The 25,556-nt window shown below is 39.8% G+C and overlaps 1 long non-coding RNA gene across 1 annotated transcript in view; it reads left to right on the plus strand.

The window, feature by feature from the left end:
• LOC111186504 (uncharacterized) overlaps positions 1-25,556 on the plus strand; it is a 194,888-nt gene that overhangs the window by 75,013 nt on the left and 94,319 nt on the right. Inside the window, exon 2 of the long non-coding RNA XR_016392651.1 lies at positions 4,544-4,692. This is a non-coding gene — a long non-coding RNA (uncharacterized LOC111186504). The remainder of the gene's footprint in view (positions 1-4,543; positions 4,693-25,556) is intronic.

Raw genomic sequence — 25,556 nt, forward strand, 5'->3', positions numbered from 1 at the left:
TTCAAAATGTAAGTGTTTAAAATATATATATATTTAAAATATTTATATATAAAAATATATAAATATAAATATATATCAATGCTACTAGCATATTTGATGTTGCCTATAATCTACTTTGAAATACTTCATGATTGACATTGTGATATATATAATGTGATATATATAATAGTTAGTTTCAATCTGCTCCCTGGTGTGGTTAGTACCCCTTGTTGGGAATGCATATTTCACGGTATATTAGTTTCCTAAGACTATTGTAACAAATTGCCACACACAGGCTTAAAACAGCAGAAAATTATTCTCTTACAGTCCCGGAAGCTAGAAGACCAAAACTGAGGTGTCAGCAAGGCTGATTCCTTCTGGAGGCTCTGAGAGAGAATATACTCCATTCCTCCCTACTGGCTTCTAGTGGTTGCCCACAATCCTTGATATTGTTTGGCTTCTAGATGCATCAGTCTAGTCTCTGCCTCAGTCTTCACAAAGTGTTCTTGTCTCTGTATGTGGTTGTCTCCAAATTTCCCTCTTCTTATAAGGGTACCAGTCCTTATAAGTTGGCTCTAATCCAATATGACCCCATCTTAACTTGATTATATCTGCAAAGATCCTATTTCCAAATAAAGTCACATTCACAAATTTCTGGTGGACATGAATTTTGAAGGGACACTCTTCAACCCAGTACATGGTTAATCAGTTAGCATGTAATTAGAAGATTCTGCTCCACGGTTAGCTATCGTAAGAAATTCAGCTGCCCAACGAATGTCAGTTTGTAAAGTGGCATAGCAAACATTAGAAATAGGTTTCCATTCATGAAATTAGTGGTCTTTGGATATGTGGACTGGCTAGAAATATTAAAGAAACAATCCTCATTCTTGCATGGATGAGACATAAAAATGTAGAGAGCCATGTAGTCTGTGCCCTCCAGCATGGCACCAAGGCTTATCTCTGACAGCCTCCAGTTAGCTTGCTGATTCAGAGTGCTTATTTGCCTGAATTTAGCTAAATCCTGCCTCTAAAACACTGTTGCATTTGTTTTAGGGAACTTTTCTTACAGGATGTGGGCCAAGCACCTAAAAGCTTAGAAAGCTGGAACTATATAATGCTTATAGTACCGGTTGTATGATTCTTTTTGTGACTGCTTGATGATTAATGTTTGTATAGCAGAATTCAGCTTGAGACTTGCTATCATACATGGTAGCAAGGTTGAAGGAAGGAGACCAAGAACACTCACGTACCTGTTACTATAGGACATACCTCCCCAAAAGAACCTCATAGTTATGAACAGCAAAATTGGCTTAGGTTAATTCACAGCTCGTATCCACCAACATTTTTCTATAATTGCAGATCCTCTAGTCGCTTTTGGACTGCCATTCTTACCCTCTTTTTCAAAAATTTTTTTTAAGTATGTAGATTTACAATACTAGTTTCAAGTGGACATTTAATTCTTATTAAACAATATAACCCAGTGTTTAGATAATTATGCCAATATTAGAAACACTCTATTATTGAAGATTTTCAATAAGAAAATAGATTTGGCAAAACTTGAACTCTTCACCTGGGATTTTCCCATATCCCTTGCCATGCCCAACAGTGGCAAATTGGCTCCCATGTCTCTGGCTGACTCAGTGTCTCTGGAATTCCCTCCTTCATGCATTCCATGGGAGCCTCTGGTGTTTAGTACGTGGTGCCAGGCATCTGTTGTTTTGGCTTGAGTTTAATCTGAATCTTTGTTGTTTGACTGGGTTTTGTATTTCTGAGGGAATTTTTTTTTTTTTTTAATCATAAATCACCAGCTCTGCTAAGCAGCATGTGAGGCTGTTGGGAGTGAGAGTTTAATGTATTGTTACTACTGGAAATAAAACTTGAAAAATTCTTCAAAAGTGCACGTCATCTGGATTTTTCAGAAGTAATTCTTTTGGAAAAGAAAAGATCTGCTGTATGGTCTCCTCATGCTATTTTTCTTTCATGCATTTCAACAAATAAGCAAACATGCAAACAAAGTAATGGTACCATGGCGTTTCTCCTTGGTTGAGGTCCAGACCGTTGACCCCCACTGATCTGTGCTTCAGTGAAGAAGCTGTGACAGTGGCAGGCAGGAGTCCTGAAATAAATGAAACAGTTGAGTGGACCGTGGGAATAAACGACTTGCCCATGTGGATCTCTGCTTTTCTTTCTACCCAATCTCTTTGTCCTCATTCATCCTAATGAAAGGATGCTGGAGGAGAGAACTACAGGGATGGAAAACCCCTGAGAGAAGACAGTACTAAATACAAAGCCAAAATGTGAAACTGGTTCTGAAAAGTGATAGTTGCTTGTTTGTGCTGCATAAATTCTGAGTACATCTGTGAATATGCTATTGTGTATCAGGCTCCCCAAGAGTAAATATGCCCAGACTCAGGGATTATGTCACCTGATCAATACCAGTGATAAACCAATCAGCACCATGCTTATGGGGGGGGGTGGGGATGGGTGCGGGGAAATGTGGACCCAAGTAACCGTGGTGATAGCGAAGGTTGTTTTAAGGATTGACGCTGTCAGGTTAATCTACCTGTCAGTTTTAGGTAGCTGATAATATTTTAAAGGAGTTTTTTCAAGTTGAACATAATTCTCATATTTCACAGGCCACGCCTTTGGAACAGGTACCTGATTTCTTATACATAGCAGCTTCTTTCTCTGTCCCTCCCGTAAGAAGACTAATCGTTAACTGTTGAACACTTGGTTCCTGGGTGACGGTATATTGTAAAATCTAAGGCAGTAAATGCATGCCATCCTTTATTCCCTTCCGAAGATTTTTTTGGTGATTTGGTACGTTGGTGATTTGGTACTTGCTTAGTTCCTTAGTAAACATTGAATGAGAACCTACAGGGCAATAAATATGAAAGTAAATAAATGTGTGGGGAAAAGAAAAATGAACAGAGATTAAGAGAGCTGCCACTGATGTTTATTGACTGCCTTCTGTAGCCCAGCACTCACTTTTTTTTAATATATATAACTTTTTTAAAAAACTAATTAATTTATTTATTTTTGGCTACATTGGGTCTTTGTTGCTGCACGTGGGCTTTCTCCAGTTGCGACGAGCCGGGGCTGCTCTTCGTTGCGGTGCGCGGGCTTCTCATTGAAGTGGCTTCTCTTGCTGCGGAGCATGGGCTCTAGGCACACGGGTTTTAGTAGCTGTGGCTCGTGGGCTCTAGAGCGCAGCCTCAGTAGTTGTGGCGCACGGGCTTAGTTGCTCTGCGGCATGTGGGATCTTCCTGGACCAGGGCTCGAACCCGTGTCCTCTGCATTGGCAGGTGGATGTTTAACCACTGAGCCACCAGGGAAGTCCACCAGCGCTCATTTTTTGAAAAATACTTTTTATGATTAGAAAATGTACATAGATAAAATAGACAACTGATGGGAACATACTGTATAGCACAGGGAGCTCTACCTACGGCACTGCGGTAACCTAAATGGGAGGGAAGTCCAAAAGGGAGGGTATATCTGTATGTATATGGCTAACTCATTTTGTTGTACAGTGGAGGCTAACACAACATTGTAAAGCAACCATACTCCAATAAAAATTAATAAAAAAATAAAAGAAAAATAAATGTTAAAACAAAACAAAAATGTGCATAGATATAACAGTCAAATCATTCCTCAAGGCTTATAATGCACAACACCAGCCCCTGTCTCACCTAGCCCATCTCAGTTCTCATCTCCTGCAGGAAACCACTTTTAATCCTTTAATCTTCTGGTATTTGCCTCCATAGTTTTGCATAATGCTATACACTGTACTGCTATTTATTTATTTGTCACATTTAGATATTGCCTATGAACATTCTACAATGGAAGACAATGATTTAATTTCCTTAAATACCTCCTCTCACCCCAAACACATACTTCTACTTTCTCTGTTTTTATAATCTAAATTATAATTTTTGGTCAGATTAATATTCAGTCTATACATTGCTAGGTTTACATAAACATTATTCATAGTTAAGCCAGGTAGACACCTGGGTATGTGGGGAACAGAATGTTTCCAGGGTTTCACTCTCCTTGCAAAGACTTTCAATCAGTGTGTTTTCACCCCACCAACACTCACTTGCAAAGTTCCTCCTGCCTCCAAAGCCTGAGCCTTCTGAGATCCTGAAGTGCAAATGAACCTTCGTAGTGACTTTATTTGCTGAAGAGTTTCCCTGTTTGCTGGTCTGGCTAATCAGTTACCACAAATCAGTCCATTGCTTTCTATACATATGTTCTTTTTTTTCTCTCTCCCTCTTATCTCTTTTCCCTTGCTTTCTTTACCCTTATCAGTTTAAGAAGTTTTTGTTTATCACTGAAATTTTAATGTGTTTCTGGAATAAACCATATATGTTTCAATCTGCTATGTTTAACTAAAGCTTCAAATACCCTTTTAAAAGTCTAGCTAATAATTCTCTATGTGATTATTAACCTCATTTTATAGATGAATAAAACAAGGATGGGAGAAGTTAAATAATTTGCTCAAGGTTGTACAAATAGTAAATGGTAATTTCACTTACTAATAAAAATCTTGTTCTTTTCTTTCCAGCACATTGCCTTTTACTGTGAGACACAGTTCCTGTTGTAAGGACTTTACAGTTTTTGCGGGGAGATAAGACAAGTGCATGGCCATTAGAATACAATGCATGAAGTGTCAAGAACAAGAAAAATGGCATGGTGTGCGGTGGAAATTCAGAGGTGAGAGAAATGTTTTCCTGCCCATTTCTTTGTGTCTGAAACCCCATTTGGAATTGGAATATATGTTTTGTAGTACTGTATGGACATTTCCTCATACAGAAATCTTAATTCGATGGGATTTAACCTCTATTCTTTGGTCATTTGGGATTCCATGGAGTCTTCGGAGCGAAGTAGACAGTTAATTTGTATCTTCACGTAATAACTATTCTTAAGATGATATTTTAGGAAGAAGAGGCAGATTTTTGACTCACTAAGTATCTGTGAGTGTACTTGATATTAAAGGCATTCAAGAGAGAATTTTTGCATCTATTTATTTTTGCCATTGATGTTGCACAATCCTTTTTTTTTTTAAGCTTTCTTTGTTTTCTTCTTTGAGTTTTACAGATTTAGGTTTTATGTCTATGATCCATTCTTAAAATGTATTTTTTATTGTGGTAAAAGGTATATAATACAATCTTTCACCTTGTTAAATCTGAAGTGTGTGGACAGCCCTAAATGAAGAAGATGGGTTATAAATTTATCCACATCTGTCCAGACCTGAATTGATTTTTTTTTGCCAGTTTGAACTATGATCACTTTATGCCACTTGTGCTCTGTGGCTCCAAAGCACTGTCTACAGAGTGTCCCAGGAGGCAAGATCCCATAGAGAGTTGGTGCATAGTTTCTGGAGCCAACTGGGCTGTGTTTTCTTCCAGGCTCTGCAGTAGCTGCTGTTTGACCTTGAGAAATTTCACTCACCTGCTCTCTCTCTCTCTGTATCAGATTTCTCATCTGTAAAATGGGGATAATGACAGAATTTAGCTCATAGTATTGTTAGGAGAATTATTTGACCTTATTGGATACAACAAATGTGATGCACTTACAAAAGTATCTGGTACATGGAAAAGACTGTATCATCAGCCATTCTCCTTCTAGGATCCTTGTGAGGAAGCAGTCTCTGAGAGCAACGTATGCTTCAGGGCTGTTTTGTTTGCTCTAATGAAAGCTTCTTCAATCACATGTTTATTATTTTATTTTTCAACCTTTTTTTTTTAACATCTTTATTGGAGTATAATTGCTTTACAATGGTGTGTTAGTTTCTGCTTTATAACAAAGTGAATCAGTTATACATATATATATATATCCCCAAATCTCCTCCCTCTTGCATCTCCCTTCCACCCTCCCTATCCCACCCCTCAGGTGGTCACAAAGCATGGAGCTGATCTCCCTGTGCTATGCGGCTGCTTCCCACTAGCTATTTTACGTTTGGTAGTGTATATATGTCCATGCCACTCTCTCACTTTGTCACAGCTTACCCTTCCCCCTCCCCATAACCTCAAGTCCATTCTCTAGTAGGTCTGTGTTTTTATTCCCGTCTTACCCCTAGGTTCTTCATGACCTTTTTATTTTTTTTTCTTAGATTCCATATATATGTGTTAGCATATGGTATTTGTTTTTCTCTTTCTGACTTACTTCACTCTGTATGACAGACTCTAGGTCCATCCACATCACTACAAATAACTCAATTTTGTTTCTTTTTATGGCTGAGTAATATTCCATTGTATATATGTGCCACATCTTCTTTATCCATTCATCTGATGATGGACACATAGGTTGCTTCCACCTCCTGGCTATTGTAAATAGAGCTGCAATGAATATTTTGGTACATGACTCTTTTTGAATTATGGTTTTCTTAGGGTATATGCCCAGTAGTGGGATTGCTGGGTCATATGGTAGTTCTATTTGTAGTTTTTTAAGGAACCTCCATACTGTTCCCCATAGTGGCTGTATCGATTTACATTCCCACCAGCAATGCAAGAGTGTTCCCTTTTCTCCACACCCTCTCCAGCATTTATTGTTTGTAGATTTCTTGATGATGGCCATTCTGACCAGTGTGAGATGACATCTCATTGTAGTTTTGATTTGCATTTCTCTAATGATTAATGATGTTGAGCATTCTTTCATGTGTCTGTTGGCAATCTGTATATCTTCTTTGGAGAAATGTCTATTTAGGTCTTCTACCCATTTTTGGATTGGGTTGTTTGTTTTTTTAATGTTGAGCTGCTTGTAAATTTTGGAGATTAATCCTTTGTCAGTTGCTTCATTTGCAAATATTTTCTCCCATTCTGAGGATTGTCTTTTCGTCTTGTTTATGATTTCCTTTGCTGTGCAAAAGTTTTTAAGTTTCATTAGGTCCCATCTGTTTATTTTTGTTTTTGTTTCCATTTCTCTAGGAGGTGGGTCAAAAAGGACCTTGCTGTGATTTATATCATAGAGTGCTCTGCCTATGTTTTCCTCTGAGAGTTTGATGGTGTCTGGCCTTACATTTAGGTCTTTAACCCATTTGAGTTTATTTTTGTGTATGGTGTTAGGGAGTGATCTAATCTCATACTTTTACATGTAGCTGTCCAGTTTTCCCAGCACCACTTATTGAAGAGGCTGTCTTTTCTCCACTATATATTCTTGCCTCCTTTATCAAAGATAAGGTGAGCATATGTGTGTGGGTTTATCTCTGGGTTTTCTATCCTGTTCCACTGATCTATATTTCTGTTTCTGTGCCAGTGCCATGCTGTCTTGATTACTGTAGCTTTGTAGTATAGTCTGAAGTCAGGGAGCCTGATTCCTCCAGCTCCGTTTTTCTTTCTCAAGATTGCTTTGGCTATTCGGGGTCTTTTGTGTTTCCATACAAATTGTGAAATTTTTTGTTCTAGTTCTGTGAAAAATGCCAGTGGTAGTTTGATAGGGATTGCATTGAATCTGTAGATTGCTTTGGGTAGTAGAGTCATTTTCACAATGTTGATTCTTCCAATTCAAGAACATGGTATATCTCTCCATCTTTTTGTATCATCTTTAATTTCTTTCATCAGTGTCTTATAATTTTCTGCATATAGGTCTTTTGTCTCCTTAGGTAGGTTTATTCCTAGATATTATATTCTTTTTGTTGCAATGGTAGATGGGAGTGTTTTCTTAATTTCACTTTCAGATTTTTCATCATTAGCGTATAGGAATGCAAGAGATTTCTGTGCATTAATTTTGTATCCTGCAACTTTACCAGATTCATTGATTAGCTCTAGTAATTTTCTGGTAGCATCTTTAGAACTCTCTATGTATAGTATCATGTCATCTGCAAACAGTGACAGCTTTACTTCTTCTTTTCCAATTTGGATTCCTTTTGTTTCTTTTCTTCTCTGATTGCTGTGGCTAAAACTTCCAAAACTATGTTGAATAATAGTGGTGAGAGTGGACAGCCTTGTCTTGTTCCTGATCTTAGTGGAAGTGGTTTCAGTTTTTCACCATTGAGGATGATGTTGGCTGTGGGTTTGTCGTATATGGCCTTTATTATGTTGAGGAAAGTTCCCTCTGTGCCTACTTTCTGGAGGGTTTTTATCATAAATGGGTGTTGAATTTTGTCGAAAGCTTTCTCTGCGTCTGTTGAGGTGATCATAGGGTTTTTCTCTATTGTTCAACCATTTGTTGAGTGCCTAATATGTGCTAGACACACTGCTTTGTGCTCAGGATGTAAGGGAGACCAAAATCAGACATGCCACTGCTTTCATGGAATCCTCAGCATAATGGGAGAGATGGTCACAAATCAACTAATTATACAAATTACAACTTGATAAGTGCTAGGAAAGACAGGCTACATGGCTCTTTGTTACATTTGTATATGCAGAGTTTAACCCTGAGAGAGCAAAACTGTGTGTTTCCTTTTTTAAAATTTATTTTTATTGAAGTATAGTTGCTTTACAATGTTGTGTTAATTTCTGCTGCACAGCAAAATGATTCAATTATAATTCAATTATACATATACATTTTTCATCTTCTTTTCCATTACGGTTTATCACAGGATGTTGAATATATTTCCCTGTGCTGTACAGTAGGACCTTGTTGTTTATCCATTCTCTGTCTAATACTTTACATCTGCTAATCTCAAACTCCCAATTCACCCCTCCCCCTCCCCTCACCCCTTTGGCAACCACAAGCCTGTTCTTCATGTGTGTGAGTCTGTGTGTGTTTCTTGAATAATCCAAGAAGAGCTCTGATGCAAAAAAGGGAAGGGCTGTTCTGTGCAGAAACTGAGAACATCCTGAGAAACTAATTAAAACCTTCCTTTTTGATTACACCCTGGAGGATGGGAATAGCTTCCTCTCTTGCCTTTCCTTGACACAACTTGCTCGGGAGGAATGCAAAGGATGGGTGGGATCTTTCCCAACATGAGAGTGAAAGGAAGCAACATACCAAAGAGATGACGGAGCAAGAGGCACTGCAGCCGCTGAGTTCACCTCCACCCTGTGGGACAGCCACTTTGCAATATTTCAAAGGCGAAGGCAACTTACAGGAAAGAAAGAAAATGCATTTAACAACTTCCTTGTCTGGAGGTCTAGATAGGGGTGGAGCACATTTTAAAGCTGCATTTATGGCAGAAATGTACACGGCTTTACAGATATCTGTGCCTGGGGTTCCCAGAGCCCAAGTGTGCATCTATACATGAAGCACACTCAGTTTTTCAGGGCATTTGTCAAGAAACTTGAATATTGAAATCGTTTGAGTAGCACACTGCTTCATTTCTTGTGTGCTCCTAATGCCAATTTCACCAGAAAGCAATAGCTGGGAATTACATCCAGAATTCCCTCTGCCATTCTTTATTACCAATGCTTGAAAGGCAGGTGTCCTTCTGAACTTAACTGTTAACCTCAGAAAAATACATTCTCTTTTAGTATATTGTAGCACATGAGGAAAAATTGGGTTTAAATATGAGCAAGGACACGGTATTATATACCAATGGCCAAGAAACAAAATGTTAGTATTTTGCCCCCGTTTGACGTGTGTGTGTGTGTGTGTGTGTGTGTGTGTGTCCGTCTGTCTCTCCATTATCTAACTTCATCTTGTTCACTTTCTCTTCCTTCAAGCTGTTACATTTCATGTGGTTGGTTGATGGCTCTGCATTCAGCATGTAAAACAATTAAGTGATTATTTCCTGAGCATCTACTTTGAGTTAGACAGGAATGTCTTTGAACTCATGAAGATCATAGTCTACAAGTAAAGGCAGATGTGAAACGCGTAATTAAAAGCAAGATGAGTGTCAAGAAAAGAGATATATAGAATACTCTGGAATCATATAGCAATAGTAATAGTAATAACAACCAAGATCAAGTCAGTGCTTACTCTGTATGTACCCGGGCACTGTTGTAAGTGTAGGTACTATTAACTTCAATTCCCATATCCCACCTCTATTATCACTATTTCCATTTTATAGATGACGAAACTAGAGCCAAGAAGGATTAATCGCTTATGTACTTTTCAGAGGTTGCCCAGAAAGAAAGGGGTGGACTGGATTTGAACCCATGTAGTTTGGCTGCTGTGTTCTATGCCCAAGTACACGTTCCTAAGGAAGAGAATTGACCCTAGTCCTCTTTGAGGAAGTGTACTGAAGTCTGGAAACGTTTTAATGATTTGTTGCTGTTGTCGTTCGTTTGTTTATTAGAGTACCCCTTTAATAAAATAAATGAGGGCAAGTATTTTTCTCTGTAAGTATTAAGATAGATTGGAAATAAAAATAAAATGCCCCTAGATGTAATATAGTAGGATGCTCGGGGGCAGGGGGCCAGATATTAGGAAAGAATCGTGAAATTCAGGTAAACTGCAGAGTTTGTTAGTGGTCATGTACTAATGTCGGTTTCAATGTTGGTGACAAATGTACCATAGTAACGTAAGACAGTGACAGTAGGGGAAAATGGGTGAGGGATATATGGGGACTCTGTACTCTCTTTGCAACTTCTCTCTAAACCTGAAAATATTCTGAAATAAAAAAGTTTACTTAATGAAAAAATAAAATAGAATGCCTGTCAGTCTGGCCAACCCCCAGCAAGCCTTTATTAGCTGCAAACTGACCAGTTCTGTAGGAGAGAGGTGGCTCCTCTCTGGTGTCCTTCCTGTACTATGTAGGCAATGCGGCACCTTCAGCATCACACAGGGCATCTGTGCCCACTTGTTTCCAGGCCTCTTTCTGGCCAGGCCAGACACTGTCTTCATTCGAGCTGTGCCGTCCTCCGTAGCCTGGGTATCTTTGTGTTCACCATCATCTCCTTGCCCTTTTCCTTCCTGGCCATTTGTGCCTTCTATTCCTTGTCCTGATTCCATCCAACAAAATAGTATCTTAACTTTGTTCTGTTAGGTCTTCATGTAGCATGTTCTAAATCAAGTACTGATGTCCGGGGCATCCAGTTGGGTCGGGTTCGCATTCCCATTTGTAGAGGCTGGCAGTCTGAAGCCTGGGGGACCAGACAGTGGATGATTCCTGTGGAAGGTGAGCCCCCTGAGAAGACTTGTCTGCCCTACCCATGCAGCACCTGTTGTTTTTGATCTTTTATTCTTGTCACATGGAGTTTGGCAACTTCCCATCTCTGCCATACTGCAAATAGCCGGCTAGCTAAGGAATCGGTACAATAAGCTTCAGTTCAGGGATGTGCAAAAGAGTGAGAACAATTTTGAGTTAAGTGATACGAGAAATCTTCATAAAGTCCCAATGATTCTGCCACCAAACTATTTCTCAAATGCATCTCCTCCTGTATCAGTCAGAGTCCAACCAGAAGAAAAACCTCTCCAGATATTTTAAAAGAGAGGTTTTATACAGCAAATCAGTTATACAGATGGTGGAAGAGATGAGAAGCCAAACAGGAGACAAAGCAGCAACTCAGATGTTAGCCACAGCAGGAAGCCACAATCAACCCTGGGCTGGAGGGACAAAAGGAGGAAGTGGGGTTCCCAGAGCCCAGGGCGGGATCCTTGGGCAGAAGCCAGAATTAGGGCCTGTGCACGTGCCAAGGAGGAGATGCAGCAGCCTGGAGGTGTCACCTGAGACCCACAGAGGGAGGGTGAAATACGCCGGATTTTCCTTTCCTCCTGCTTCCCGAGCTCCTGACAGTAACTACCAGTGGCCCAAGCTAATTGGAAAGCAGCCGACATGGAAGGCTAGTAAGCGCAGCCCAGAGAGGTTAGCCCTCCTTCTGCACAGCACAGGGACACTGCCACTGCCTAGGCTGAGGCCTCCACTCTCTCTTCCTTGTACCATTACAGAATCCTCATAATCATTCTCTTGACTCAGCAACTGCGGTTTCCCTCCGTTTCATCCTCTATATGTCAGGTAGTGATGTTGCTAAAATACAAATATATGCGTTAAGCTCCTGTCTAAACCCTTAGCTGACTCCCTGCTGACTACAGGCTCATCCCAAGCTTCTTAGCAGAGTAAACAGGACCTCGCTCCTGCCCGCCTCTCTAGCCTCATCTTCCACAACTCCCAGTATGGCACAGCTTCAGTGCACTGAAGACTCCAGGGGACGCAGGGTGGTGTGGGCTACTTAAGTGTCCGCTTTGTGAATCTCAGAAGAGGCTCCCTGGCCCAGGTGTCAAGGTTATCATGGGGGGATGGCGGGAACAGCAGTCATAGGTGGCACTCTCAAGAGGCTTCTAGGGCCACCATGAGGGGTCCTGGAGAATAGGAGAGGACTTGTAGAGAGAGCCTGTGAGAGCACGTAAGACTCTCTATAGATGCTCCTGGGAGACAGATGGGAGGAGAAATGGAAGGGCCTTGAAGGGATATCAGCTGATGGGGGCATGGGTCAGTGAGATTTGAGCGCTTAATAATGAAATCCATCAAGTTGGTTAAGTTTGAAGAAACTGAGATTATGTTTGAAGGAGAATAAAGTTCAATGTCCAAATATGTTTCTCAGAGCATTGTTACTAAAATTATTCCGTAAGTCAAAAGATCTCTAGCAGAATGAATGAATATGAGGGACTCACTTCTGGTAGGCACTAGAAGCTAGTTATCTGTCATGGGGCCTTGATTAAAATGAAGAAGGAAATTAACATCCATGAGTCTCTTAGGGAATAATCAAGTTTTAGAAGATATGGTGAGGACAAATAGAAGGTAGAAAGCATGAGTCTGGGACATCTGACAAAGTTTCAATGAAGTTTCCATACCTTCTAGGTTTTTAGAAATATCTTGTGACACCATACATATATATCAATCTTCTTTGTATTCCCCTATAGTCTTACTGTAATGTGAACCTCCCTTATTGTGAAGTTAAAAGGTAACGCTACTCTTCAACGTCAAAAGAAACCAAACATTTGTTTAGCTAACATAAATGTGCCAAGCATTGAGCTGGACAGATTACATAACGTATTTCATTTTGTTATAAATTTTTGTGTGACAGATGAGGGAAATGAGACTCAGAGAGGTTAAATGGTTTGCCCAAGGTTGTGTCACAAGTAGAGGCATTGGTATTTAAGCCTAGGTCTTCTACTACCCCACATTTTTATCTGTTAGTAAGCAACCCTCATGATGGAGTGCAGGTAAGAGTAACTTAGTACTGAATTCAGTTTTCTCACCAAGAACACGAAAATAACATTTCGGTTTATTTCCAAATAGGATCCCTAAAATCCTATGTGCAGATTTCTGAAAAATATGGAATTCATTTTGAAGGTTTATTTTCCTATCGAATTATAAAGACCACCCTACATCTCTCAAAATCCAGGCATCACGATGGCATCCTTGATATGTCCAGCCTTTGAACTAATATATTTATTATCTTATCACTTTGAGTTTTCAGTGTGAAACACTGATTAATATCGTCTTTGCATGTTGGGAGAAATCATTGGAAAGCAGGTTCTGAGAGGGAGGTAAGTGTTTAGGGCATCCATTAGGTAGTGCTCTTGGGAATCAGCCCTGCGGAAGAGAGGGCGAAGAAGCAGAATTCACCACAGCATTCACCACAATGACAGATGTAGTTCTTAATAAATCTGTTTGTATACAATAAATGTATATATGTGCTGATATACAACACATGGTAAAATATCTAAATATATACAATATAGAAAAAAATGTTTATATAATTATAAAATATATATTTATTGTATAGACAAGTGGTAAAGGCAATAACTACCTGGATCAGGATGAAAGCTGGACTTAAAAGAATTAATAGATTGGGCAATGTAGTGCCTACAGATTGAAAGTGTGGAGTCCAAGAGGGAGCAGAGGTTCAGGACTTCTTGAAGCTCTCACACTTCTTACCACTGTAGGATGTACTGTTGCTGTGCCAATAATAAGAATGCATTGGTCTGTTGAGTGATGGTGTCCTATGTACACAGAATGGTATTAGGCTTATTGTCTTTGTTTTTACACGTTTGCTGATTCTAAAGACTAATACAGGGCTTCCCTGGTGGCGCAGTGGTTGAGAGTCCACCTGCCGATGCAGGGGACACGGGTTCGTGCCCCGGTCCGGGAAGATCCCACATGCCGCGGAGCGGCTGGGCCCGTGAGCCATGGCCGCTGAGCCTGCGCGTCCGGAGCCTGTGCTCCACAACGGGAGAGGCCGCAACAGTGAGAGGCCCGCGTATCACAAAAAAAAAAAAAAAAAAAAAAAGACTAATACATTATGAGTGGAAACAGAAAAAAATATAAAATCAACATGTGGTAAAAACTTTTTGTAAAAAAAATAAACATTAATTCCTCAGAAATTGCAATGGCCCTTCCTCTGTTTACTTAGTCAACTTTTTCCTATTTTAGCCATTCCCATCTGAGAAGGCAGATATCTAACCACAGACAGTAAATCCCCATACATCCAAGGGGAAAAGAAGGAGAGGCTAATGTAGCTGTCCCTTTTAGTGCACAGATGGTGCACAGATGCTTACGAGACTCTGCCAGGCTATCTCTTCCTTCCGCCCATCCCTGCTTCTGACTCAACAGTCTAAATCCAGAGGACTAAGGCTCTCCCTGGCTCCTTGAAGCACAGGCCCTGATAGTTGGTGCCCAAAGGGTACGGATAACGTGCTCACAATGATTGAAAGGACAAGTGCCTTCAGTTTGTTCAGGGGGAGCTGCAGTGTGGAATGCATACCTAGCATGAGCTTAGCTGCACTTTGAGTTAAGAAATACTGCTGCCTGAGGCAATCTAGAAAACGTTGGCCCTCCTACAATGACAGTCCCCTTCATTCTTGACATTTTTCTTCCATTAGTCCTTTCCTGTCCTTTTGAACAATGAATTAAGTCTGATTTAGCTATTATCTATATCAGCAAGCCTTAATCACGCCCCAAAGATGTGGATGAGCCATATAGGTTCTTTCTTTTAAAAATTATTTTATCTATCCATTCATTCATTCATTTGCTCATTCATTTATAGTTCAGGAACTGTTTTGTTTTGTGGTTAGTGGAGGTATCTGCTGTAAGGCTGAAGTGCAGAACTGGCATCATGCACGGTGACTACTGTTTGAAAATATAGAGATGGATATTTAGAGTGATAGAATTTTGATTCTATCTGAATAATCTATCTGATTATTATCGTAATGAAATAGCAGGCAGTTGGCCTTCCTTCTGTTTATTTTCTTCTTAACTTTCTCTAAACAATGTCACGTAATTCAGAAGGCTGACTCTTTCTTGCCTCTTCTTTTTATCGTCTGTAAAGCCATCACTCAGGAGGGTGCCCTAATTCATTTTCTTTCCACGTGTTTTAACCTTTGTTAAACCTCATATCATCTTGCTCTAATTCCTTTACATAGAATTGTGATTTTATTCCATTTTTCTTGTTTCTATCATTGCCACATACAGGGGGCAAACTTTATCTGGATCCCCAATATTTCATCAGGGCGTTTGGTTTTCTAGCAGCTTACTTATGAGTGTCAGTGGATTAGATTCCCTTGCTGGTTTGTTTTTGTTTTGTGGCCATGGGCAAGTCAAACTCCATTAACCTCAGCTTCTCCATTTGCAAAATGGGGTAATAATACTTACCTTCCACACACCTTGAGTGTTGTGAGAATGAAAAAGATAACGTTTGCAAAGTGCTTTGTAAAAACGTGGAGCCTTTCATCTAAGGAAGGAGCTCAGAGTATTATTATTTTTGTTGTTACTGTTGGTCATGTTCCCACATGGCTTTATTTTGATGGTGTTCTTAACTGCAGTAGAGTTGAATCACAGCAATGAGAGACGGTGAAGACATAGCAGGTCATCTGGTTCAAACGTATTATAGAATTCTTCCCCTGCAACATGCTCTTGTACTTTAGTCTTGCTGTTTTTAAGTCCCAAAGCATCAAACATTACAGGGTCCATTTCTTCCGCTTGACATCAGAACTCTTCTGAAGAACAGTTTCAGTGGCAACTTTTGATCTAAGTATTTTCTTAATGACCCAATTGGAAAAACTTTGAGTCTCTGCCAGGAAGATATTTTTGCCCAATGTGAGGGTTACAGTTATTTTCAGGACTCTTTACTACTTTCCTGGGAGAATGGAGTCACAATCCATTAGCTTTCCTTCTGATGATGTTCTTTACAATGTTTACTCCGAATGTTCAATTTAGAAATTTGCTAATAACCATTGGTCCATGGAGGAGACCAAACCTTGTTCAGAGATATCTAATTTCAAACACAGTTAAACTGCTTTAAATTCAATCTCAGAAGACTAAAAAAACATGTGCTAACTTCAGCCTTGTAAGCTGCATGTATTTTGCTTTTGGCAGGTGTATAATCTATCACTGAAGATAGAGAGATTCTAACATCTGATATTACATAATATTTGTTGAATAAGTGGATCATTCATATTATATATATAATTCATTGTTATTTAATTCAGTAGTCTAATAATAGTCCTTTTGGTCATTTTAGATTTATATATATAAATATATTATAAATATATATTAATGTATTATACATATTATGTGTGTATATTATATATTTATATATATAGTGTGTATATATACATATATATAGTCATGAATAAATTATTTGGAAATATCACCACTTACAACATAAATACAACTGGTATCCTGACAAAGGGACCGTCTAGAATGATATACAGACTTCCAAAATATGTGGAGCATTTACTATTTAGGAGCTGAAATACACTGGTAAAGCCAAACATACTTCTCTTGTAATGCTGATTACTTCAGCCAGTGAGAATTGGTTTTGAAGATACAATGATTCTGTTTTCCCCTTGGCAATTGGTTTTCCATCCTTTTGCTACAGAGGGTAAGGTCTGAGGTTAAATCAATACCCCGAGTAATTCTTTCCTTTTCTTCTACTTGTGGTAGTTTAATTAATTACTCTCCATTAAACTGATCCCTTGATTAAAACTAAGCTTTTATTTTACGCACGAATGATTACTGTTTTGAATGCAATTGTGGTGCCCAGTTAGAATCAGGTTTTAGGTTTAAGCGGAAGGATTTTGTTTTTCATTAATTCCTGGTGAATCCTCAATCCAAGGATTTGAGCAATAATTAGGCTTCCTTAATAAAGAAAGAAGGATATGACTTTTAAGAGAGAACTCCATTCTAATTTCAAGCAGTCAGAAAACTAAAATACGTCTTTGAAAAATCTACAAAACTAATGAGACACTCTGTTGTGAGATATTTTGGAAAACTAAGGAGCATAACTTCATCGAAAACTGCTCAAGTTATTACCTGTTGAAATTGGATCAGAAAGCTTGTGACATTTGACATATTTTTATGTGGCATATTTCCAGAGAGTGGAATCATTGGTGGTCAACTTTTGGGATGCTTTGCTCTTTAATCTCTTTGCCTTTAACGTGGTAGTAACTGGGTAGTGAGATAAGAGGTGGTGATTAGCTTGCTGAGCCAGTGGGAAGGAGCTCTGTAATACTGAACAATTATTTCTTTGATGTGTGGAGTGGTTAACATGCTTAAGAGTCTTAACACAGGACCAGCTGGGTGCCATATCTAGGAAGAGGAAGTAAAATCACTTTTATATGCCGTGTAGAACATGAAATAACAAATCTCAGAGTCCAGACTTGGCCATTCTTTGTTTTCAACTTTTTGTTTTTTTTAAACTTTACACCAATCAGCTTAAGCACTTAATTTGTAAATTCCTGACCCAGGCATATCAAAATATCATTATAAGTCTGTGAATCACCTTACCTACCTTGATCTTTGTTCCAGGGAACAATGGAACAAAAATCTGGACAAAAATATAAAGGCACAATGACACTACTGTTTTAGAACAAAAACATATCTTTCTTAGGGTCCTTGAACCTATAACACTAATGTGTCATTAATGGACTTAGTTTAGTGGATACCAAGTATTCTCTGACATTAGTCTCATCATGCTTTCATTTCCATAAGAGAGATTCCAGTTAGGTCAAGCCCAGGGGTTAACTAAGGAGAATATAGAACCCAAAGTTGCAAATCATTAATTTTGTTCCTCTCTGTAATCACCAATTTATTACCATGAGCTTTGGTGCAATGAAAAATTATTATGTCTTTATAGATCTCAGTCATTTAAAATGGGAAGAATTTTGTTTGAGCCTTTGAGGTTCTAACACTGCATCTCTTTCCTGTCCTTAGCTGCCTTCTTCGGGGTCGGCCACCTCTGATGCCCAAGAGAACAGCAACAAGATAGGATTTGGAGAAACCATGAGGGCCCCTGTTTTCTGAGCCTTATTTCTGGTTGTGGCAGCAAGATAGATAAGAGGAAATATGAGTTGCAGTGAGATGCAGTGGGAAAGAAAGAATTCATACCATCAGGTGAAAATTACAAAACAATTGAATAACATCTTGCAGGAAGTGTCAGCATCACATGGGTTTTTTGCCTCTCATATAATTGGCTAGGAGTCAAATTCAGGTTAAGGCATATTTTTTCCATCTCTACCACTTCACACTATAGATTTTGTTTTTTTATAAAAATAACCACTCTTTTTCCCAAAGACAGCTGAATGGTATTTCTTTGCCCCTCACTGGGACTTAGCATTGTTTGCAATGGCTGTGGGCAGCTGACTTGCATGAAAGGCAGGTTTCCACATTATATCCTCGTTGGCGTGAACTCAGCACGTGGGTAGATGAACAGCAGCCCTTGTTCCCAGGCAGAGCTCATTCGCCTGACTTGACTAATATTTACCTAAACTGCTCTCTACCTCTTCCTCCTCTCTGAGATTCGTTTTTCTCGTTTTCCCAACCTGGATGCTTTCACCTACAGCTCAACTTCCTCAGAACTGCTCTTGGCTCACCTTGTTCAGTTTTCATTTCCACGATTATTATATTTCTTAACTTGAGTGCTTCCCTTTGTTCTATAACATGACATTCAATACTGCTCTCCTGCTTTCTGCCAGGATGCCCTTTGCTATTGGTGTGCTTCCTGCCTACATAGGTATGTAACAAGCTTCTGTAGCTAAGCTCCTGGCTTTTGATATTTCCCTAACATGTGTAGTCCAGCCTTATTTGATTTATCACCAATATATCAACCTCCCCATGACTTCACCTTTCCATTTGCTTCTATGGATGTGAAATGTCCTTCTGGAGAAACTGACTTTAGTCCCAATAAGGAAACAATATCTGAAGACTTTTAAAAAATGACCTTAGAACATCTCACAAACATTACCACTTTCATCTTTCATATTATTTCTATTGCAAAACATAGCTGGAAAGCAAGCATTCAATTTTGAGATGGAAAATTATAGTAAAGGCCAATTGCTTACATCCTGCAGAAAGGGGATACACAACAATAGGATCACTGCCTCCAGAGAGGAAAACACTGGGAGCCATATTCTCTCCATCCCTCACCCAACATTTCAGTGTCCCTTTTCAGTATAAATATAGCTTCCAAAGATCCCATCTTACAAATCATGAATATGCCTTTTCTAGGAGCCATCTGAGTATGGATAGCTCTGTGCATTTATGATATAAAGTAAACAAGATTTCAGGCCTCAAAGAAATGAGTTTAAAGATGATAATAACAAAATGATAGAAATTCTGGTAGTCTGGAAATTGCAACTGGAAAGAAATGAAAACCAGAGAATTTAGGAAGTCATTTTCTGGGTTTTGAAGTTGTGTGTGCTTCACTGAGAAGTATATTGTGAAAATTCCTCATGATGCTTGTTTCTCAATCTTGTGATTAGCCTCCTGAGACAGTCACATGGGCTGATTTCCTCTAAATCAGTATTAGAGAAGCATTTCAGGCAGACCACCTTGAGGTGATAATTGCCTTTTTCAGGAGACACTCACATGTGCTAGGTCCTCTGGGAGGAAATGAATGAATTGCCCATTGTGCATTAAATCTCAGACAAGAAATTTTAAAGGTGAATTTCCAAAGCGTTAAGGCTCAGAGTAATCACCGGAGCTGGACAGCTAGCCTTGGGGGGCCCGCCCTTCCTAGAATCAGCAAACTCTTCCCTTGTAGAAAATTACATAAACATTTGACGGTTTCCTTCTGTCCTCAGAATTCTACTTGTCTGCCAAGATTATGGTCATTTGAGCTGGAAATTTGGCCAGTTACAATCTCTATTAAGGCATTGGTGGCTGCACTCTTTCCTGTGTTTGCTTATTCATGATCCTGTGATTCCCTGGGTCTCTGGGGTCTTTGGGGTCACGTGCTGCCTCTGAGAGCTGTCAGCGTGGAGGAAAGGATATGCCTATGTCTTTTCTATCTAAATGGCAGGGTTGCTCTGGAGTTGACCCAGGGTAGCCTCCCTGAGCCTCTCCTCCATCTCAAGTAAAAGCTTTATGTAGATCTTGGTTGAGCAGAAACCCAGAAACCATTATAGGGCATCTTTCTTCATGACAACCAATAAATAGGTCTGCACCATATACAGGGCTGGTCACATGGCCGGTTCTTCTCTTTCCTGCTACCCCACGTGCCACTCCTCATTCCTTACATCTTGACAGAACTTCTAGTGGAGAGGAATGCAAAGCTTGGACAGCTTCACTCCCTCCTCACTTCCATTAAAAAGCTATTCTTAGGGTTTCCCTGGTGGCACAGTGGTTGAGAGTCCACCTGCCGATGCAGGGGACGTGGGTTCATGCCCCAGTCCGGGAAGATCCCACAGCCGCGGAGCAGCTGGGCCCGTGAGCCATGGCCGCTGATCCTGCGTGTCCGGAGCCTGTGCTCTGCAACGGGAGAGACCACAACAGTGAGAGGCCCGCGTACCGCAAAAAAAAAAAAAAAAAAAAAAGCTATTCTTGGCTCCTTAACACCCTACTGTCATATTGCTTTTAGAAATAAAAAGTATTTTCTTTCTCCAGTAGGCAGATGACTCAGAATTTGTTATTTCTCTCTACAGTCATTCTCATCTGTTGCAGGTTAGGGTACATTGAGAAACTCTGAGATGGAGTTTAGAGTACGGAATGTTTATTATGGAATGTCCTTGGGACCAAGACGCCTGGAAGGCTGGGAAAGGGAACAGGATTGGGAAGAAGAAGGTGTTAAGCTGAGACACAGACCCAACAAAAGCCTTGGTCAACTCCACAGGGATCTCTGGAACTAGATTGGCCCTTCAGATTTGTCCTGAGTCTGACTGAGATGACCAGGCCTTTGTATTCCTGTATCAATCAGTCATCAGATGTGGGCAACCTCGCATGGGAATAACCTCGAGTGAGAGCTCTCTCTGCAGTTAAGGCAACCCTGAAGGGGCTGACAGCTGCTGGCTGTCTGCTGGCGGCATTCCAAATGGCTGGGACAAGAATCTCTTATTGAAGGAATATCTGGATGGATCTGGGTGGTGTCTACCACAGTCTACTCTTTGCTCCATTCAGATTACTTCTCAATATACGTTTAGGAAGCAGCTCTTCAGGATGCTTTTAAACTTTTCTTGGGGTAAACTGAGGACAGGAAGTTAGTGGGCTGACTATAGCCCAATGCTACAGCTGGTCTCAAGGTCACGACTTATACTCATTGCCTCCCTCCTCCACTATTGATTCTAGAGTTTCCTCTCTTCCATCTCTGTCTGTCTCAGTTGCTTACCTGATGGCATAACTGATACCCTCAGCCTTGAGTAGTCTCAGTCCCAGTCACCATGCCCTTCTCAAATCAGGATTGCTGTGCTTGTCCATTATGGTTGGGAAGGAAGGACCAAGAGATGCCCAACTGGATCACCTGGGTGCCAGACTTATTCCTCCATGCCCCATTGTGTAATGGCAGCCCTACTACCTGATGACTGGTCAGCTGCCCTGCCAAAACAATGACTCCTTTTCTTGCCAGCTCCTTGTGGCAAGGAACCTTAATGGTTCCTTGCCAAAAGGAGCCTGAATGCCCAAGCTGTAGTCAGAGGGTTTATTACCATTAGCAAAAATGTTCTCTTTTTAAGACTCAGGATCTGTAAACCCACAGAATCCAGAGCTGCAGAGAAGGGATGAACAAATTATTCAAGCAGGTCACTGGGAAAGATGAGAGGTGGGACCGCTGTTTTTCCTATAACCATGTATTTTTCTTATAGCTATTTTTTTTTTCTTATAACCATGTGTTTTTCCTTTTGGGTATATAGTACCATATGAAGCCCTTTGATTCAAAGAGCATACTAGTCCTAGAGGATGACACTCCATCCTGATAAATCATTGGCACTGAGCTGGAACTTCAGCTGTGCCTTCAGAGAGATATTCCAGTGCTCTCTCAGGCTACTAGCTTCTGTGTAGTGAGGTATTTGATACACCCAGAGGATCCTATGATTATGGGCCAACTTTCACATCTGTTTTCTCTATCATGAGCTCCCCTGATGCAATGTTATACGAAATCCCACACCAGTGGATCAGACGCTCCATAAACCCTTGGATAGTGATGCTGGCTAAGCCCCTACTAGCAAGAAAGGCAAACCTAGTGGCAAGTTGGCTTCCTCAAAGGATGACGTCACAACCGGGAGTCAGCATTGGTCTTCTGTTTCTGGCAGGTTGGACCTTCAGTGGCAGCCATAGCTAAATTAGCCTTGGTAAGGGGAAATCCATGCTCTTGGACATATGTATAGCCTTCATTCTTACCACCTCAGCTACTCTATTCATACACCCAGAATGAACAGAGCTTTGGGATGGACAATGACAAAGGCTGGCTGATGTTAACGGGCTGAGTCATTTTGGCTACATGGTTCTTTAGTACTTTCTCTGTGTTGGATGCTGCTGGTGGGTGTGATCATGTGATATAAATTTTTATAATTTGTGCATGCTCTCATATTAATTCGCATACTTCTACCCTAGATTTCCTTGTCTCTGATCTTCCTATTTTTCTCTTTCCAGGCCCTAATAGCCAAGCAAGTTGCTACTGCCCATGAGTTCATATACGTATTCCAACTTTGGGCCACTCCTCTTTCTACACTAAGTAGATGGCCAGGTACAGAGAAGAGGGACTGCACTATCTCTTGGAGTCCTTGCCAGGATTCTAAATCCTGTATGCTGGGAATGTATACTTTCCTTCTTCCCTTATTAAGCTTGATATGTCTCTTGCTTGCTTATGCTGCAACTTAACCTTAAAGATGATGTGGTATAGTTATATAATGGAATATTAGCCACAAAAGAGAATGAAATTCTGCCATTTGCAGCAACGTAAATGGACCTAGAAAATATTATGCTTAGTGAAATAAGTCAGACAGAGAAAGATAATTACTGTATGATATCACTTATATGTGGAATCTAAAAAATAATGCACACAAATGTATATAGCAAAATAGAAACAGACTCACAGATATAGAAAACAGACCAGTGGTTACCAGTGGGGAGAGGGAAAGGAAGAGGGACAAGTTAAGGGTATGGGATTAACAGATACAAACTACTATGTATAAAATTGATAAGCATCAGGGATATATTGTACAGCACAGAGAATTATAGCCATTATCTTGTAACAGCTTTTCATGGAGTATAATCCATGAAAATACTGTATACCTGAAATTAATATAATATTGTAAATCAAATATACTTCACTTGAAAAACAAATAAAAGTGGCAATTTAAAAAAATATTTTAGCTGTTAGTCAACTGACCAGAATGGGAGGCAGGTGTGTATCCTGAGGGAGGCATACATTGTCTTGCAGAGGGAAGGCCTCTGCATTTTCCTCTTGCAAGAGGAGAGGGATGTTAGCTTTTGATGGTGGGTGGGGAACAGGCACTTCTGCAGTCTATGGGGTTTTGGGGAATCTAAGGACTTTGGATTTTTGTGGGCATCCACTTAGATAACTATTCAATGTGTCAGTGTCCTATTTTTCCTAGCCAGGGCCCTAATCTTAACATAGAAGATCTGTCTTGATTAGGAGTTTAACCTTGTTCAGAGTTTGGCTCCTTTGATGATTATATTCTAGACCTGGTCCTCGGATTTCTGTGCCTTCCTGCAGCAGAAAATGAGATCCTTTTTGTCTGCTACCAAGAAGGCTCTCTACTTTCACAGTTGCACTTTTTAAAAAATTTTATTTTTTTTTCATACAGCAGGTTCTTATTAGTTATCCATTTTATACACATCAGTGTATACATGTCAATCCCAATCTTCCAGTTCATCACACCACCACCCCAGGCCCCCGCTGTTTTCCCTGCTTGGTGTCCATACGTTTGTTCTCTACATCTGTGTCTCAATTTCTGCCCTGCAAAGTGGTTCATTTGTACCATTTTTCTAGGTTCCACATATATGCATTAATATGCAATATTTATTTTTCTCTTTCTGACTTACTTCACTCTGTATGACAGTCTCTAGATTCATCCACGTCTCTACAAATGATCCAATTTCGTTCTTTTTTATGGCTGAGTAATATTCCATTGTATATATGTACCACATCTTCTTTATCCATTCATCTGTCAATGGGCATTTAGGTTGCTTCCATGACCTGGCTATTATAAATAGTGCTGCAATGAACATTGGGGTGCATGTGTCTTTTTGAATTATGGCTTCCTCTGGGTATATGCCCAGTAGTGGGATTGCTGGGTCATATGGTAATTCTATTTTTAGTTTTTTTAAGGAACCTCCATACTGTTCCCCATAGTGGCTGTATCAACTTACATTCCCACCAGCAGTGCAAGAGGGTTCCCTTTTCTCCACACCCTCTCCAGCATTTGTTGTTTGTAGATTTTCTGATGATGCCCATTCTAACTGGTGTGAGGTGATACCTCATTGTAGTTTTGATTTGCATTTCTCTAATAATTAGTGATGTTGAGCAGCTTTTCATGTGCTTCCTGCCCATCTGTATGTCATCTTTGGAGAAATGTCTATTTAGGTCTTCTACCCATTTCTGGATTGGGTTGTCTGTTTTTTTAATATTGAGCTGCATGAGCTGTTTTTGAAGATTTTGAAGATTAATCCTTTGTCTGTTGATTCATTTGCAAATATTGTTTCCCATTCTGAAGGTTGTCTTTTCGTCTTGTTTGTAGTTTCCTTTGCTTTGCAAAAGCTTTTAAGTTTCATTAGGTCCCATTTGTTTATTTTTGTTTTAAATTTCATTACTCTAGGAGGTGGATCAAAAAACATCTTGCTGAGATTTATGTCAAAGAGTGTTCTCCCTATGTTTTCTTCTAAGCGTTTTATGGTGTCCACTCTTAATTTAGGTCTCTAATCCATTTTGAGTTTATTTTTGTGTACGGTGTTAGGGAGTGTTCTAATTTCATTCTTTTACGTATAGCTGTCCAGTTTTCCCAGCACCACTTATTGAAGAGACTGTCTTTTCTCCATTGTATATCCTTGCCTCCTTTGTCATAGATTAGTTGAACATAGGTGCGTGAGTTTATCTCTGGGCTTTCTATCCTGTTCCATTGATCTATATTTCTGTTTTTGTTCCAGTACCATATTGTCTTGATTACTAGCTTTGTAGTATCATCTGAAGTCAGGGAGTCTGATTCCTCCAGCTCCGTTTTTTTCCCTCAAGACTGCTTTGGCTATTCGGAGCCGTTTACGTATTTATACAAATTTTAAGATTTTTTGTTCTAGTTCTGTAAAAACATGCCATTGGTAATTTGATAGGGATTGCATTGAATCTGTAGATTGCTTTGTGTAGTATAGTCATTTTCACAATATTGATTCTTCCAATGCAAGAACATGGTATATCTATCCATCTATTTGTATCATCTTTAATTTCTTTCATCAGTGTCTTATAGTTTTCTGCATACAGGTCTTTTGTCTCCCTAGGTAAGTTTATTCCTAGGTATTTTATTCTTTT

The sequence above is a fragment of the Delphinapterus leucas genome, chromosome 3 (genome assembly GCF_059928025.1).
Source record: "Delphinapterus leucas isolate spDelLeu-1000000601 "Yukka" chromosome 3, BTC_Dleu_Yukka2, whole genome shotgun sequence".
In the NCBI taxonomy this organism is placed as follows: domain Eukaryota; kingdom Metazoa; phylum Chordata; class Mammalia; order Artiodactyla; family Monodontidae; genus Delphinapterus; species Delphinapterus leucas.